General features: G+C 43.3%; 1 protein-coding gene across 5 annotated transcripts in view; it reads left to right on the forward strand.

Annotated features, from left to right (window-relative positions):
* Nucleotides 1–12,282: 12,282 nt before the first annotated feature.
* The window catches only part of LOC138566537 (calpain-1 catalytic subunit-like), an 845,562-nt gene continuing 845,016 nt past the window's right edge, over nucleotides 12,283–12,828 (forward strand). For all 5 annotated transcript variants that reach the window (XR_011301953.1, XM_069643985.1, XM_069643987.1 and 2 more), the window contains exon 1: nucleotides 12,283–12,670. The gene's annotated coding sequence lies outside the window, so the exon portion shown is untranslated. The remainder of the gene's footprint in view (nucleotides 12,671–12,828) is intronic.

The following is a 12,828-nucleotide window of genomic DNA, read 5'->3' on the forward strand; positions in this document are numbered from 1 at the left end:
ACTTCGTTAGAGACACCACGACATGGCAGTGTTAGACATGAAGCACACATATCATCTGCACTTCGGGACACAAACACGCACTAGAATACATGAAGAATGCAAGCGTATAGTTCTATAGTTCAAGGACAGATAACCATCAGTCAAATGCAGCAACGCAGAAACCACAAGGTGCAAGAGATCCTGATCAAAGCTTGCAGAGGCTTACACGCGAATAACTCTATAGAACTAGAGGAGCACCTGTGGGACCTGACAGAGGCAAGTGTGACTAACCTATGGAAATGTAGTATAGCATGGACATTGTAGAAACCGCATTATAAGGTTTAGGAAAATTACAGCAGGCCTCTGGCCTTTGAGTAAGAGACGATCTGAGCCGATTCAGGGTGGACAGAGAGCAAGACGTGTGAAACAGGACTGGCAGACAAGGTCAAGAGATACGAATGACATTCCAATCCCCAGACGACAAGGGGACCAGCTGCAGAAAATACAAATAAATCCTCATAATTCAGAGCTGCACAGCTCAAATTTGTGGTCTCTGAACACATGACACGGCCGAAGCAGACAATGGACAGCGATCGGCGGTGGGAAAGGAGAGCTGGTCCCAGGCTGACAGACACAGACCGCAACAAGTATGCAACAGTATGCAACAAGTGTTGCGCCAGACAAGGGAGTACTCTCATAAGGCAAAGGTGGTACACACATGTTACAATACAGACACCTAATCGTTCTCATCACCTTGAAGAGGTACACAGTGAGCTGAGAACCTTTGCAGATCCCAGGCTTTGGGATGTCAGCTCTAACTAATCACAGTTTAGTACCCCAGGGGTGGGTAACAACGGGCAAGAACCAATGGTAAATCCACTACACTGCAACAATGTTATAGTTAGTGATTTGGGGATGGAACAGGCCAGCCACCTGACTTATAGTTAGTGACTTGGGGATGGAACAGTCCAGCCCCCTGACATGCGAGGGCCACTAGAATAACATCTGTAATGTCCTACACAGGTAATAGAATACTCAATACCCAATCACTTGGCCTGATAGGTTTACTGGAGAGGAGCCCAAGTTGGGGAGTAAAACTCGCCTGTGAGCCGAGGAAGAGCGAGATGTGCATGAAAATGTTCTGTTCCTGTGCTGATTCCTGTTGGTTTTGTCTGTAATAAACTGCAGTTTGATTTGCCATTGACTGAGTCCTCGTGTATCCTGGGGGAGGGTGTTGGGCCCTACAAGTCCACGAACTTCCAGTGTCCCTCTGGCATAACTGGGGGTTCATCCCCCCACCCCCTCAACAAAATGTTTGAAACAGTGTCATTCATTTCAATAGATATTCATTAGATACAGTTTAATCTACAATTTTTAACTTTAGATCCGCTACAGACCAGGAGTTATAAGCAATTATTAAGAGGGGGCTAACCCGTAGCCCGCCTCCACACCCTCAATCAAAAAATTGACAAAATGTAGGTACTTTGTTAGATATTCATTAGATCCGGTATGATCAGCCATTTTCAATGTTAGATCTGCCATAGAACAGGAGTTATAACCAATTATTTAGAGGGGAGCTAACCAGTAGTCAGCTAGTTAGTCCCCCTCAATCAACAAATTGACAAGAATGTATGTATTTATTTTGTTAGATCACTCACATGTGATGGCACATATGGCTGCAAAGGAGGTAGGGCTGGCCACCCTCAACAAGATTTTGGAAAAAAAGGCATTCATGTTAATAGATATTCATTAGATCTCATTTGATAAATCATTTGTAACATAGATCCGCTACCGAACAGGAGTTATAAGCCACTATTTAGAGGCCGGCTACCCGTAGCCAGCCCCCCAATCCAAAAATGTACAATAATGTATGTCAATTGTTAGGTATTCATTAGATCCGAACATGAGTTATAAGCAATTATTTAGATGGGAGGGGCTAACCCGTTCGCAGCTAGACACACCCATCTAGCAAATAAAGTACAAAAATGTATGTCATTTGTTAGATATTCATTAGATTTGGTTTGATCAACCATTTTCAATGTTAGATCCGCTACAGAACATGAGTTATGCACAATTATTTAGAGGGAGTGGGCTAACCTGTAGTCAGCTAATCAGCCCTGCTTCTATCAACAAATGTACAAGAATCTATGTCATTTTTTAGATTTCATTAGATCCGGTATGATCAGGAATTTCTTTTGTTAGATCACAAACAGGTGCTGAAATTTATGGCTGCAAAGGAGGGCCATCCTAAACAACATTTTGGGGAAAAGTCATTAATTTCAATAGATATTCGATTGACCCTGTTTGATCAACCATTTTTAACATTAGATCCACAGCCGAAAATAAGTTATAAGCAATTAATTAAAGGGTGGGGGGCAAGCCTCTTACACAGCTTCCACTCAATAAAAAAAGGACCAACATGCATGTAATTTGTTAGATATTCATTATATCCAGTATGATCAGGGTTTGAGTGCTTCACAAATGTGAAAATAAATAAATTAATAAACCATTTTCAAAGTTACATACACTACAGAACAGGAGTTTTAAGCAATTATTTAGAAGGGAGGTGATAACCCGTCAGCTAGTCACCCCCCTACCAAAAACAGTACAAACATATATGTAATTTGTTAGATATATATTAGATCCAGTCTGATCAACCTTTTTCAATGTTAGAACAGGAATTATTAGCAATTGTTTAGAGGGGAGGAGCTAACCCGTAGTCAGCTAGTCACCCCCCTCTATCAAGAAAAGTATGAAAATGTATGTCATTTGGTAGATATTCATTAGATCCGGTTTGATCAACCATTTTAAAAATTAGATCCACTAGAGAACAGGAATTACAAGCAAATGTTCAGAAGGGAGGCTAACCCATAATCAGGTAAGTGGCCCCCCTCAATTGAAAAATGGAAAGAAAATTATGTAATTTGTTAGATCCGTATGATCAACCATTTTCAACATTTATATCTGCTACAGAACATGAGTTATAAGCAGTTTCTTAGAGGCGAGGAGCTAACCCATAGTCAGGTTCTTAGACCCCCCTTCAATCAAAAAATGGACACAAATCTATGTAATTAGTAAGATATTCTTGATGTCCGACGATCAGGCATTTATCTTTGTTGGATCACACAAAGGTGCTGAAATATATGGCTGCAAAGGGGTGCACTGGCCCTGATCAACAAAATTTGGGGAACAAGTAATTAATTTAAATAAATATTCATTAGATCGAGTTTGATCAAACATGTTCAATGTTAGACCAGCTACAGACTAGGAGTTATACGCAATTATTTAGAGAAGGGGCTAAGCCATAGCCAGCCCTCCTCAATCAAAAGATTGACACAAATGTATGTCATTTGTTAGACATTCGTTAGATCCAGTATGGTGAGGCATTTTTATTTTTGCTAGCTCGCACACAGGTGCAGAAATATTTGGCAGCAAAGGAGGGTGGACAGTCCCCCCTCCCCTCTTCCCAACAAAATGTTTGAAAAAAAAAGTCCTTAATTTCAATAGATATTTGTTAGATGCCATTTGATCAACCATTTTCAACATTTGCTTCATCATTCTGGTCACTTGGTTGTCACTGTGTGAATCAGAGGTAAGGGAATTCGAAAAGTGAATGCCTAAATAATAGAAATGTTTCATACACATTATGGGGTTGCCATTTATCCACATTGTTGGAATTATTTTTCTTGCCATGCAAGCAAGCCATTAGTGCAGATTTGACTGAATTCAGATGTAGATCTAGGCTGTTCATGTGGTGTACTTGAAGGGCTCTTGGTGTGCGTGTGATTAAGACGGTGTTGTCAGCATATGCTAATACTGGTAAAGGTCTTTCACCTATTTTGGGACATTGGTTTTACATTCTAGTAATACTTTTCGGAGATTATTAAAGTATATTGAAAATAGCAATGAGGCCAAAATGCATCCTTGTCTAACACCAGAGCATATCGGGAACCTGGGGATGCAATGGCTTTATATGCTACTTCTCACGCAAGCCTTGTTAGTTGTGTCAATTACCTTTAGTATGTCTATCAATGATTTAGGGCAATAATAGGACCTAAGCACATGCCAGAGTTTGTCTTTGTTAACTTTATCAATGGCTGTGCTTAGGTCCATGAACGCCAGATATACTGGATCCTTTTTGATAAATAAAGAATGGGTGGCCACTAAGCATAGAATTAGATTTTGTTCCATCGTCCCTAATGAGGGGCGGAAACCACATTTTAATGGTGATAATATTGAATTATCTGTGTCCCAGTCCCTGCCCCTTGGCACCCCTGGATGCTGTTGACTGAGTGTACTGGGGGTCCAAAGCGTTTACATAGAAAAAATTAAAGTGTTCAAAACACGGCCGATCGCCTGAATACTTCAGCTAGGAATAATGGAATAGGACTCCAGTTCTATTTTTTTGGTTATCGGAACTGGGGTCATGATTAAAAGGGACAGCCGGGGGCTTTTGTATTGTGCCGCTAGAGGTGAAATTCTTGGACCGGCGCAAGTTGAACCAAAGCGAAAGCATTTGACATGAATGTTTCCATTAATCAAGAACAAAAGTCGGAGGTTCGACGACGATCAGATACCATCGTATTTCCTACCGTAAACAATGCCGACTAGCGATATTGTGGCGTTATTTCTGTGACCCGCCAAGCAGCATCTGGGAAACCAAAGTCTTTGGGTTCGGGTGGGGCGGGGAGTGTGGTTGCAAAGCTGAATCTTTAAGGAATTGATGGAAGGGCACCACCAGGAGTGGAGCCTGCGACTTAATTTGACTCAACACAGGAAACGCCACCCGACCCGGACAGGGAGAGGTTTGACAGATTGATAGCTCTTTCTTGATTCTGTGAGTGATGGTGCATGGCCATTCTTAGATGGTGCAGTGATTTGTCTGGTTAATTCCGATAACGAATGAGACTCCTCCATGTTAAATAGTTGTGTAACCCTGAGCGGTCGACAAGTGGCATTCAGCCACACGAGATTGAGAAATAACATGTCTGTGATGCCCTTAGATGTCCAGGGCTGCACACGTGCTACACTGAACGTATCAAAGTATGACTATCCTTCACTGACAAGGGCGGGTAACCTGCTGAACCCCGTTTGGGATGGGTCATTGCAATAATTTCCCATGAACGAGGAATTTACAGTAAGTGCGGGTCATAAGCTTGCGTTGATTAAGCCCCTGCCCTTTGTAGACACCGACCGTTACTACTACTGATTGGATGGTTTAGTGAGTGAGGTCTTTGGATTGGCCACGCTGGGGTCAGCAAAAGCCCTAGTGGAGTGCCGAGAAGACGAACAACCTTGACTATTTAGAGGATGTAAAAGTTGTGACAAGGTTTTCAGCAGGCAAATCTGCAGAAGGATCATTAACGGTGGAGTAGCCTGAGGGAGAGTTGCGGGCCCGATCTTGGTTGCATCCCAGACGTGCACATCCACAGGCCACGGCTCCCTTCATGCTACTATCTGGCCCGCAGAGTTGTCCACGGCCCGGACACATGGGGACCAGGTGCCAGGGAGCAGGATCCCTTCCACAGGAGGGGTGTGTGACCCAGCAGACGCACAGGGATGTCCAGCAGGGTTGGGTTAACCTGCCTGAACATCCTAAACCACACACTGGAGAGGGAGCCCTGAGTGCCCCACCCTCTCAGAGCCGGCCCCTGAGTCGCCATGCCAGCAAGTGCACTCCTCTCTCTGAACCTCCAGCAGGCGGGTGTTGACAGGGACACCCCAGTCGGAAAGGATGTCCTGAGTGGGGGCAGCCGTGAGCCAAGGTAAACCTGGCTGTTCTTGAAGGATGCCTTCTCAGGTGGACGGGGTCCCAGCATGACGGGCAAGCTCTGAGCTATGGCGCAGTCAGGCCTTCTGCACGGGTAGGCATCAAGGTTCCGGCCAGCCATCGGCACAGCGGCTTAGGGGCCAGCTCGGAGAGAAGGGGGACAGCCGCTCAGGGCTCCATTTACGGTGTGAATTGGGGATGCCCCGGCAGGTTAACCCAACTGTGCCAGATCTCTCCATCTGTCTGCTGGGTCGTGGACCCCTCCAGTGGAAGGGTTCCCACTCCCCGGTGTCTGGTCCCCTGCAAACTCTGTCCCCTGAACACCCTGGCGCACCACTGGATGGACCATCGTCCGAGGGGTGGCCTGGGCTGTGGGTGTGCATGCCTGGGATACAATCAAGGTCAGGCCTGCGGCTCTCCCTTTGGCTGCTCTGGCATTAATGATCCTTCCACATGTTCACCTAGAGAAACCTTGTCACGGCTGAATAGTCAAGTTTGATCGTCTTCTCAGCACTCCACCGAGGCCGTTGCAGACCCCGGCAGGGCCGGTCTGAGGACCTCACTAAACCATCCGATAGTAGTGATGAGTGGTGTGTACAATGGGCAGGGACTTAATCAATGAGAGCTTCTGATCGGCACTTAATGGGAATTCCTCGTTCATAGAAAATAATTGCACTCCCCACTCCCTATCACAAACTGGGTTCAGCAGGTTACCCACACCTATCGGCAAAGGGTAGACATACGCTGATCCATTCAGTGTAGCGTGCATGCATAACTGACCTGTATTTATAGGCATAACAGAGCTGTTATTGCTCGATCTCATGTAGCTGAATGTCACTTAGCCCTCTAAGAATTTGGGGGTCGCGTAACTAGTTAGCATCAAGGAGTCTCATTTGTCATCAGAATTAACCAGACAAATCGCTCCACCAACTAAGAACAGCCATGCACCCCCACCGCAAATGCAAGAAAGAGATATCAATCTATCAATCCTTTTCCGCGTCTGGGCCAGGTGAGGTTTCCCATGTCGAGTCAAATTAAGCCGCAGCCTCCACTCCTGCTGGTGCCCTTCCATCAATTCCTTTAAGTTTCAGATTTGTAACCATACTGCCCCTGGAACCGAAAGATGTTGGTTTCCCGGAAGCTTCTCCACGGGTCATGGGAATAACACAGCCGGATTGCTACTTGGCATCGCTTATGGTCAGAACTACGAAAATATCTGATCGTCTTCGAACCTCTGACTTTTGTTCTTGAGTAATGAAAACATTCTTGGCAAATGCTTTCGCTTTGGTTCATCTTACGCCGGTCCATGAATTTCACCTCTAGTGGCACAATACAAATGTCCCCGGCCATCCCTCTTAATCATGACCCCAGTTCCAGAAAACAAAAAAATGTAGCCAGAGTCCTATTCTAATATTCCTAGCTGAAGTATTCAGGAGACCGGCCTGCTTTGAATACTCTAATTATTTCAAAGTAAACGCTTCAGACACCCAGGACACTCAGTTAAGAGCATTAAGAGGCTACAGAGAGGCAGGGACTGGGACACAGATAATTCAATATTATCACCAATACAAATGGGTGCCTGCCCCTTATTAGGGATGATTGAACAAGGTCTAAATCTCTGCTTAGTGGTCACCCATTCTTTATTTGTCAAAAAGGAAACAGTATATCTGGTGTCCATGGATCTAAGCACAGCCTTTGATAAAGTTAACATAGACAAACTCTGGCATGTGCTTAGGTTCGATAATTGTTCTTAATCACTGGTAGACATACTAAAGGTAATTGACACAACTAACGAGACTTGCGTGAGAAGTAGCATAGAAGGCCATTGCACCCCATGGTTCCTGATATGCTCGGGGGTTAGACAAGGGTGCATTTTGGGCCATCGTTATTTTCAATATACATTAACAATCTCCAAGAAGTATTACTACAATGCAAAGCTGATGTCCCAAAATAGGTGAAAGACCAGTACAAGTATTACCGTATGTTGAAGACACCATCTTAATCACCTGCACACCAAAAACCCTTCAAATCTTAATTAACAAATGCACCCAATATATGAACAGCCTAAATCTACATCTGATTTCAGTCAAATCTGCAATAATGGCTATGATATGATAGGGCATTTGTAACGTGCCTATACACAAGAGTTTCAAGGCGCAACGAGGCAAGGAAGGGGTAACAGAGAGAGGACAGAGACAACGATCATACTAGGCCAAGTGACATTGAGATAGCGCAAGTGCAGGGTAGGCGGGAGGGGAAACGTGCCAGGGGCAAGGAGAGGGGGCAGTGCTGTACATGGGATCAAAACAATAACAAGAGGTGTGGCCAGCAGGTGGCAGGTGCAAGGGTAAGTGCAGACAGCAGGTGTCAAAAGTGAAGGTACGGGGGAGGGTAGGGTTACAGATACGGACCCAAGTGCAAGGGTTGCCAGGAGGCAGTGCGGGTGTGCAACTCGTATGGCAAGAAGAAAATAAAAAATCCAACAATGTGGAGCAATGGCAACTCCATGCGGTGTATGAAACATTTGGATTATTTAGGCATTCACTTTTTGAATTCCCTTACCGCCGATTCACATGGTGAAAAACAAGTGACGAGAATGAGGCAAGCTTTGAAAATGGTTGATAAAACCGGATCTAAAGAATATCTATCGAAATAAATGACTTTTTTCCTAAATGTTTTTGATGGGGGCTTGGCGCCCTCCCCTTTCCAGCCAAATATTTAAGCACCTGTGTCTGACAAATGCCTGATCATATTGGGTCTAACGAATATCTTACAAATGACATCCATTTTTGTCAATTGTTTGATGAGCGGGGGCTGGCTATGGGTTAGCCCCCGTCTAAATAATTGCTAATAATTCCTGATCTGTAGCAGATCTAACATTAAAAATGGTTTATCAAACTGGATCTAACAATATCTATTGCAATTAATAACTTTTTTCAAAAATGTTGTTGATGGGGGCAGCCCCCCTCCTTTGCAGCCAAATATTTCAGTGCCTGTGTGTAATCTAACAAGAAAATGCTTGATCATACCAGATCTTGTGAATATTTAACAAATGGCATACAGTAGTGTACATGTTTTCATTGAGGGGGGCTAACTAGCTGACTATGGGTTTGCCCCCTCTATATAAGTGCTTATAACGTTTGCTTTGTAGCAAATCTAATGTTGAAAATGGTTGATCAAACCAGAACTAACGAATATCTAACAAATGACATACATTTTTAACTTTTTTTGATAGAGGTGTGGATGACAGGCTGTCTACGGGTTAGCCCCCCTCTCTAAATAATTGCTTATAACTCATGTTCTGTAGCGGGTCTAATGTTGAAAATGGTTGATCATACCGGATCTAATGACTATAAAGCAAATAACATAGATTTTTGTCAATTGTTTGATCGAAGGGGTGCTGGCTACGGGTTATCCCCATCTAAGTAATTGATTATAACGCATGTTCTGTAGCGGATCTAATGTTGAAAATGGTTCATCATACCAGATCTAACAAATATCTAACAAATGACATATGTTTTTGTAAATGTTTTCCTTGAGGGGGCGCTAACTAGCTGACTAGGGGTTACTCCTCCCTCTAAATAATTGCTTATAACTTCTGCTCTGTAGCAGATCTAACATTGAAAATGGTGGATCATACTGGATATAACGAATATCTAACAAATTACATACTTTTTTGGTTGAGGAGGGCTAACTAGCTGACTACGGGTTAGTCCCGCTCTAAATAATTGGTTATAACTTTTGTTCTGTAGGGAATCTACTGTTGAAAATGGTTGATCAAACCAGATCTAACGAATATCTAACAAAGGACATACATTTTTGTTCATTGTTTGATTGTGTGGGGGCTGGCTACGGGTTAGCCCCTCCTCTAAATAATTGCTTATGACTCCTGTTTTGTAGCAGATCTAACGTTAAAAATGGTTGATCAAACTTAATCTAACTAATATCTTTTGAAATTAATAACTTTTCTCCCAAAATGTTGTTCAGGGCAGCCCTGCGCTCCTTTGCAGACAAATATTTCAGCACCATTGTGTGATCTAACAATAAAAATGCCTGATCAACCCGTATCTGATGCATATATAACAAATGACATACATATTTTGGTTGAGGGGGTCTAACTAGCTGACGGTGTCCGGACATTTCATCGACAACAATTGGTCGACAGGACATTTGGTTGACGTAATTTTGTCGAAAACCAAATGGTCGATTTTTTTTTCATTTATATATTTATTTTTAAGGTTGTAGTTTAGGGAAAAAAAGGGTTTTTTAGAAAAAAAGGGGGTTAGGGGGGACCCCCCCCCAAAAAAAAGGTAAAAATACTAAAAATAAAAAATTCGACCATTTGGTTTTCGACGAAATTGGTTCGACCATTTGTCCAGTCGACCAATTTTTTTCGATGAAATGTCTGGTAACCCTAGCTGACTACGGGTTAGCCCCCTCTAAATAATGGTTATAACTCCTGTTCTGTATTGAATCTAATGTTGAAAATGGTTGATCAAACTGGATCTAATTAATATCTTTTGAAATTAATGACTTTTTCCCCAACATTTGGTTGAGGGCAGGTCCCCCTCCGTTGCTGCCAAATATTTCACTCCTGTGTCAGATCTAACACAAAAAATGCCTGATCAGATAAATTTCTAACAAATGATATACTTTTCTTGCTGGAGGGGGTCTAACTAGCTGACTATGGGTTAGCCCTCGCACAATAATTGCTTATAACTCCTATTATGTGGCAGATCTAACTTTGAAAATGGTTGTTCAAACTAGATCTAACAGAGATCTAACGACATAGATCATTTTTCATAAGAGATCATGAAAAGGGTGGGCTGGTGAAGAGGGAACCAGTGGAAAAAAAATCTGGATAAGAAAGATATGCGGTCAATCCGCATTAAGATTTCTCAGAAATCCACTTTCAACTGTTTCAATATTGGCCTGAGAATGAGTCTTTGTCCCTTCAAGTTGTGTTCTAAACTCACTACGTTTTTATGTTTTGTTACTGGTAAAATATTGTTGGATGCAAAGGCTTTGGCTGTAGATAATAAGGTTTATTCTTGTGACGGTGTCAGCCTTTTTTTTACATGAAAAATAACATGTAGGACTACTTCGGTTTGTCATACTTCCTTTCAAAAGGATGAGAATCTTTGTGCAGTTCTATATTATGAACGTATGATATGCATCATTTGAACCCCAGCTAACCCTGAATTCCTCATCTAATTTAGGAAGCTTCACATGGCAGTCTCATCTGAAACCTTGGCTCATTGGGTGCCCTGAGTGATGAAGAAGGTAGGCATTGACTTGCCCGTTGTTAAGGGCCATTCCACCCGGTGGGCTATGGAATCAAAATCAGTTTTCCTGGGGGGTAGATGAGAAGAAATTCTGCAAGCGGCCAATTGGTCCAGGAAATCCACATTCAAATAATGTTAGTGTAAGTGAATTATGCACGTACGTGGCTCATAATGTTTTGCAGGGACTTTGAACATGCATAATAAGAAGCCTCTGGTTGTGAAATAGAATGGTTAATCCCCCTCACTAAAGTGAGTGGGGGTTTACATTCTATTGAGAGACACAGTGATGAATATTATTGCTCCCCCCTTTGTGTTTCTCCCATAGCTCTCAACCATTTGTGTGGCAAAGGCGGGTGAAAACACCCGATTTTGTTTTTGGCGGGTGAGATGCCCATTGGAATGAATGGGCGTGCAGGAGGCTTGGCGGGTGAGTCAGCTGTTTACAAGGCGGGTGACACCCGCCAAAAGCGTGTGAGTTGAGAGCTATGGTTTCTCCTATTCTTTGCAGTGGTGGTCTAGAAAGAGTGAGGAAGAACATCTTGACTCCGTTGCAGTAGTGGAGGAGCTCAGGAGAGTTTGCCCTTCTCCTTGATGAGGGGAATCGCCATTTTGGTATGCGGTGGCTTTCTGGAGAATTGTTGCAGATATAGAAGAGAAGGAATCATTTAGCACTGGATGGTTGGAGGCTGTGGGTCTGCTGTTGATTGGACATTCTGAAGCCATGCCACTGGCCCCCATTTTGGGTTGAAAAGTGTGGCCTGCTCTCTGTTGACAAAAAGGTTCAATGTTAACAAAAGTTGCTGATTGTTCATCATAACACATAATACTCGTCTATGTGTCCCTTGATGGAATCCAAACCCCCACCCTCGTTAAAGAGGGGGATGAGAAGACATCCGTAGCAACAGTGCCAATTTGGGAGATGAGGCCAAACGAACATGTTTTTTTCAAATTAGCAGTATTATATAATTAACATTGATGAGATGGGCGAGTTAAAACAAATGGCAACGTTTGGTGAAAACCAGTTACTGTAGTTAAACAATCTTGACAATTGGCGCCAGTGAACGGCTGCTCTTAAATTCCATCTGCCTTAAAGACTCGCTTTAATGAGATTCTGTTGCTCGCTTTGTACCATTCATTGGACTCCTGACCAGGAAGTAATCCTTATGCTGTGCTGCCGGCCCAAAGGCAGTGGGTGTGTGCAGCCCAGTGCATGTAAAGGGGTTGGGCATTCTAAATAAAGACGTGTAGGGATCTATCAGCCCTTGAAAAAGCAGGGTGGTGCGCATAGCTCTTTCTCACGCGGAAGCCTGCCAAAACATGCCTCCTGTACGTAGGTGCTGCCTCGCGCGCCTGCTTTCTTCGTAACCACAAACAAGTGCAAAGGGCTGTACAATCTGCTTAGTCTAAGCCTTAGAGGGAAGGCATTCATCACATCCGGGATCACGCAGCTACACAAGAAAACTCAGTGCACGCTGTTTAAACCTCTAATCGGATGTATATTTAAATGTTTTGGGTAAATTACTTAAATATGGATGAATGGCTGGCCGGACGTGAACATTAATATCTGCAATTTTGAAATCGCCATGCTTCTGCTACAGATCTCAGGAAAGTGGAAAGGCTGAGCGACAACTCGCAGGTAATCAGTGCAACATGCGACTGTAATCCTGGGGAGAATAGTGCTATTTCAAAATTGTCCTTAATGCCATTATTACTTACCAGTAATTTTCATTACTCCTGGTACTTCTCTTCCTCGTCTCAGTAGTACCCTCTGTTTTTCCTTTCTCAGAGGTGTAA

This window comes from Ambystoma mexicanum, chromosome 2p (assembly GCF_040938575.1).
Source record: "Ambystoma mexicanum isolate Mex_15411 chromosome 2p, UKY_AmexF1_1, whole genome shotgun sequence".
Taxonomy (NCBI): domain Eukaryota; kingdom Metazoa; phylum Chordata; class Amphibia; order Caudata; family Ambystomatidae; genus Ambystoma; species Ambystoma mexicanum.